Consider the following 6,470-nt stretch of genomic DNA (forward strand, 5'->3'; position numbering starts at 1 on the left):
ATGCATCTTCCCATTGCAACGATTTTGAGCCATGTCATTCAAGGTCTCTAACCATCGGTTGCTGTCATCTCGCGAATCCCAACCAGGTAGTCTACACCTACCAACATGGCCCAGTCCACTTGTCAGTGACTTCATTGATTTGTGCCACGTTTTGGTCTGGCCACCCCTAGCTTTCTTCCAACCTACTCCTACACCATGAAACATTGCACGTCGGGGCAGTCGGTGGTCGGGCATACGTAACACATGTCCCAGCCATCTCAACTGATGAAGTTTCACTACTTCATCAATCGATTTGCCATCCCTACCTAGTACTCGTTTCCTAACAACTGCATTACTTACCCGGTGGTCCCAGGATATACGAGCAATGCTTCGAAGACACCTATGATCGAACACTAGTAGCCTACGAATATCCTCTACTCTTATTGGCCATGTTTCACTGCCATAGAGTAGGACGGAGCGAACTGCTGCACAGTAAACCCGTCCTTTGGTTGCTAGACGGATATCTCGCCTACGCCATAAATGACGCAAGTTGGCGAAAGCTAGACGAGCCTTCTGTATCCGTGCTGAGATTTCGTCACATACCAGACCACAAGGGCTGATGAGACTTCCAAGATAAGTGAAGTGGTCTACACGCTCAACTACTTCACTCCCTATCATTAGTTCAGGTGTCGATGCAACCCAATCCTGAAGTAACATTTTGCACTTCGAGGGAGAGAATCGCATTCCGAACATGCCTGCATAGTTGCTTATAGTGGTCAGAAGACTCTGCATGTTGTCAGCGTCTTCACCGAGTAAAACTATGTCGTCGGCGTATTCTAAGTCGACAAGTGAGTCTCCTGGTAAAAGTTCAACTCCTGGAGGTTTAGCTGATGAAAGTGCTATCTCTAAAAGTAAGTCAATGACAAAGTTAAACAAGAATGGGGAGAGTGGACAGCCCTGACGAACGCCACTTGTGGTAATCAGTTCTGATGACAGTTCGCCATAGGCTCTAACTCGACCAGTTGTGCTCGAGTAGAGAGCCTTTATGAGGTTAATGTACTTCTTTGGTACTCCTTTCAGTGACAAACATTGCCATAGAACCTCACGATCAACAGAGTCAAATGCCGCCTTAAGGTCAAGAAATACTACTATTGTGGGACGTCTGAATTTGTGTCTATGTTCTAGGACCTGACGTAGGGTGAATATCTGGTCTATGCAACCACGTCCAGGTCGAAAACCAGCTTGGTTTTCTCTAGTCTGCTCTTCACGAGCTTTGGTTAGGCGACCTAGTATTATTGAAGCTAATATTTTAGACACTATATTAGTCAAACTGATCCCTCTGTGATTGTCACAAGAGGACTTTTGTCCTTTCTTATAAACTGGCACAATCAGTGATTGGGACCAGTCAGATGGAATTACGTCCAGTTCCCAGATTCTACCTAAGACCTCAGTCAATCTCACTGCTAGTACTGGACCACCATCCTTAAAAATCTCAGGGGTCAACCTGTCAGGGCCTGCTGCTCTCCCTCGCTTCAGATTTCCTATAGCTTTTTCAACCTCACAGAGGGTTGGAGGACTTACATCAATTTGCCATTCAGGACGACTGGGGATCGTGGGTAATTGAAGTGTGGCTGAAGGCCAGTTGAACTGATCCCTAAAGTGTTCTGCCCATCGATCCAACCTCCTGGATTGAGAATGAATTATATGCCCATCTTTATCTGAGATGGTTTCACTGATATTCGGGTTCCTAATACCGGTTTCTTTAACGAGTCTGAATAGCTGCCTACTGTTACCTATTGCCGCTGCCTTTTCCATCTCTCTTGCTTTCGCTACCCACCACTGTTCACGATCATTACGTAGACTTCTTATAAGCCTGCGCTTAAGTTGACTCCGCTCTTCGTTATGCTCAGAGCCAGGTGGGCTGAGTTTACGAGCATCTATCAGTGCGGTAGATGCTGCCGAGATCCATTGTTTCTCCCTAACGTTATGGTTTACCTTATTAGCGGATATCACTGCTGATTCCACAGCTTTTCGGATGTCATTCCACGCTGCCTCGGGGTGGACACAACTTACATGGCTGCCTAACTGTTTTTCTAGTTGTTCCTGAAATATATTCTTAGCTTGCCTACCATTAAGTAGAACCCTTAGAGGCTTCCCTGCAGTGTCTTTCCTACGTCCAGTAAGACGCAGACAAATACGTGCTCGCACTAGAGCATGATCTGAATCTAAGCATGTGCCCCAGAATGAGCGACAGTCTTCTATCGAGCCCCTCCATCGGTGGCTGATAGCGATGTGATCTAATTGGGTCCAACGTTGGGACGAATTCGGGGGTCGCCAGGTCAAAAGATGTTTTTCCTTATGCTTAAAGTTAGTATTTGCAAGAAATAGGCGGTTATCTGAGCATAGCTGCAACAGACGGTCGCCATTATCTGTTCTTTTCGCCATGACACCATAAGATCCACCCAGGTGTCCTTCCCTTTCACTTAGTTTACCTACTTGAGCATTAAAGTCACCTGCTACTATTACTACATCAGAACGCCTAGCTTCTCGGAGAAGGTCAGAAAGTTTCCTGTAGAACTCATCTTTTATATCGTCTGAGCTGCAGTCAGTGGGAGAGTAGGCAGAGACGACGAAGAGGCAACGACGAATTTCCCTATCTTTCCGAGTCCTTACTGATCCGTTTAGTCGAACAGCGCATAGACGACTGTCTACTGGGATCCAGTCTAAAAGAGCTAGTTCTGCCCTAGGACTTAATGCTATACCTACTCCAGCGAGGCCACGGGAAGCAGCGTCAGGGCTTCCAGATACACGGAGCGTGTATCGAGATGAAACTTTATTTTGATTAGGTGCGGTCAAATGAATGACACTACTCGGATCTTGTATGCGCGTTTCGGAGACGCAGCACACATCGATGGTGTAAGATTCTAGAGTTCTAGCTAAGGAAGCCTGTTGTCCTATTTGGCACAATGTTCGGACATTAAAAGTTCCTATATGTAGTTTAGAGCGTGGTTTCAAGAGACCAGGAATAACGTTCTGTGTACTCGAATCGTTTGCCCTAGCGGTGCGACGCGATAAAAGGACGTGGGAAGGGTTAGTCGAGGAGATAACAGAGTTATTAGGTGTAGGAAGGATTTGAAAGCGACCAACTTGGTCTTGTGTGCAGTTAAGGGTATGAGGGCTAGTATCACTTCCCGGCTGCCCACACCGTGGAAGGGTATTTCTTGAGGGACCTGAAAAAGAAGTTGGATTAGTGTTGGTCTTAACGACCTGGGAGCGTGACCGCAGTGCCCAAGGGACATCTGCTTGAGGCCGGTCACGCACGGCCTTTTTGTGGGGGATTTTTGACGTGTTAGCTCCGTTCTTCAAAAGTCCTTACCGCCGGAGACGGAAATCCGTGGGATAAGGCGAGGTGTGCATTTTTAGGGTCGACCTTTTCTAACCCCACCCCTCCTTGTGGGAAGGCAGCATCGCTGTCATGCTGGTTGTCTGAAGGAAACACCTTACTGCTTTCACACCTCTGTACAGTCAGCAGTACGACTTCGCCTTCGGACCTTGGGATTGCTGCTTTTAGTCTCACCGCTCTTCAACCGACCTGTCTGGCATGGTAGGACCTTGAGGAACGATTGTTCCAGCCAGCATAGCTCGATTGGATCATCACGATAGGCAAGCCCGACCACCACGTCAAGGTAGCAGCAACGGTCGGGACCCCAGCCGTACCGGGACATTTTGGGACCATGGGTAATCGCGAATGTAAGCACGTTAAGATAACATCGAAAAGGTCAGAAGCACAAGTAATAGTTGGTGCACAGTCAATAGGTCAGCCCTTTTAATGTTCAGTTTGAAGATTACCATTGAGTATGCTAAGTAGATTGGTCAAATTAAAGAATGCTAACAACTTGAATCGCTTATCATTTCGAAAAAACTAGAATTGATGTGTAGCTAAACAGAAAGAAGCTGTTATTAAAAAATGACCTGTATTACAAAACAGAAGTGTTCATGGCTTTTAAAACATTACTGAACTAATCCATATTCTGAAAAGGTTTGTCTAAGGATCGAGGAATATTCGGTCCTTTGGCAAGCAATAAATGATCAAATGTTCAGCATTAAATTAAAAAATCAAAGTACTGCAACATAACACGAGGCTGGTATTAGGAATAAGAGTTAAGTTTGAAATCAGATTCTAGGTCAGGGTGGATATATACTTATATTCTGTATCCTCATTCTAATGAGGAATTTTAGTGTCCCCTTGACAAAACCAAGCTATAAAGCACGATATATAAGGACGAGTATGTCAAGAACTAAAGAATTAGTGATTACCTAACGACAAGAGGGAATTCAGGTTGTAATATCCAATGACATATGAAGGGACAATTACCAAACAAACGACAATTTAATGCGAATAAAAACTATACTTCGAATCACAAACAGGGCGCCCAAAATGAGAGGACAATACAAGATCAATGAGTTAAAACAAATTCGTCTCGCAGATGTGCATTGGTTCAGGCATTGATGCAACTCATGGGTCCCAAAATTATTTTTTATTAAATTTCCTTCCTCTGCAAATGACACTACCAATCGCTATTGTTTGGAAATTATTGAGGAGGTAAATAAACCCCAAAATAAATAGTTTTGTACGTCTTCAACATTGCTGCCAACCCCATTAGTTTTATTGAACATACTCTGACTGAAGGCGCTCGTTCAGGCCTTCATACCAGATCGCTACTGGGATATCGTGCAACGCAACCTGATTAGATTATATACCTCTCGCCGTATAGGTTATCTTCCCAATATGTTATCGGACTCCGTCATTCCTGACTTCTGATTTGACTGGGTTTAGGATCTGAGATTATAAATTTGTCACGGAAACCAGAGTTAATAACAATGGGGTTTGTCATATTCTTGTCCCTTCTAGATATTAAGCGCTCCATAATAAAGTGCCTCATTTGTGGGCGTGAGTTCAAGGAATACTTGATGAAGCTCTTTAGAGTCTAGTAACAAAGTCATTAGCCTTTCGAATTTGGTAAAAGTGTCACAGTTGGAGATAGGTATTGTCAGCCTGTTCCACAATAAACAATACCGCACTGTAGAAAACTTACAACGCATTTGTTTTTGGTGTTTTACGGTCAGTAGTGTATATGCGTTGTGTTCTTAGTCTATGGTCTGGGTCATGGATCATAGTCGGGCAGGAGGTTAGGAATGAGAGTCCATTTATTGCTTTGTAGAGAAACATCAGATTGTTCCTTAGCTTACGGTGCCATAAAGGTCTTAAAGAGAGGTGCTCACATCTACCTGTGTAATTGAGAGTGGAGTAACTTACAAGCAGTTGGCGTTTGAAGCGTCTTTGAACGTATACTCTTAGTTTGTCTATGATATTCATATTAGAGAAGACAAAAGAGCAGTATTCAAGGGAAGGTCGCACACATTTTGTGAAGGGTAATCTTAGCCTCTGTTGTGAAGAAACCTTCCATTATGAAACCAATTAGCCGTCTAGCTTAAGAAATAATAGAGGAGGCATGTTCTTCAGAGTTTAGGCTTCCTGTGTAATTAATTCCTAGATCGTGTACTGATTTAAGTGTATGGACTTTACCTTTATTTGAGTGAAGTTGAATTTCATAGAAGTGCTTTCCAAAATGCATGATCCCGCACTTGTTGAGGTTAAATGGTAATTGCCATTTTTCGCTCCAGATAGTTAGATTATTGGGATCATTTTGAACCAGAGGTACACTTTCACTTAGAGCTTCAGGCTTATAGCTGTATACTATTTTGAGATCATCAGCATATAAGTATGGTTTCCCAAATTTTATGATGTTACATATATCGTTTATATACATAGGAAACAAGAGTGGACCTAATGCACTACGTTGGATGACTCCACTAGTTATTGGTTTAGGTGATGAGAGAGTCATTGTACTTTATCATTTGTTTACGTTCCGTTAAGAATGAAACAAACCATGAATAGAGTGGGTTGTTGATTCTAAAGGACTGTAGTTTGACTGAAAGCCTTTTGTATGTGACCTTATCAAAAGCTTTCTTAAAGTCTAAAAATATGACAGATACAAGGAGTCCGTTGTCTGGTTTCGGAGTTATGTCATTCATGTAGTCAACTAGGTATGTATCACATGATCTTGACTTGAGAAATCCATGTTGGGAGACCGAGATGAGATTATTAGTAATTAGATGTTGGACTGCCGCCGCCCTAACCACTTTCTCCATCACTAGATACCACTGAAGTTACATTTACAGGTCGGTAATTTTCAACATTTGCTTCAGGTCTTGTTTTAATTTTGGGAATGATGTGTGTAGTTTCCAAAGCAGTAGGGAGAGTAATATCGTAAACAGTTTGGGAAGTAAAACACTCATATCATCACCTCCATGTTTTAGCATGCTAGCAGGAATATCATCTGGTCCATCAGTGTAGGAGTGTTTCAATGTACTAATTGCCTTAGAGATATTTTGTACATCAAAGTCTACATTAGTAATTTTACTGAAAT

This window comes from Schistosoma mansoni, chromosome 1, assembly GCF_000237925.1.
Source record: "Schistosoma mansoni strain Puerto Rico chromosome 1, complete genome".
NCBI lineage: Eukaryota > Metazoa > Platyhelminthes > Trematoda > Strigeidida > Schistosomatidae > Schistosoma > Schistosoma mansoni.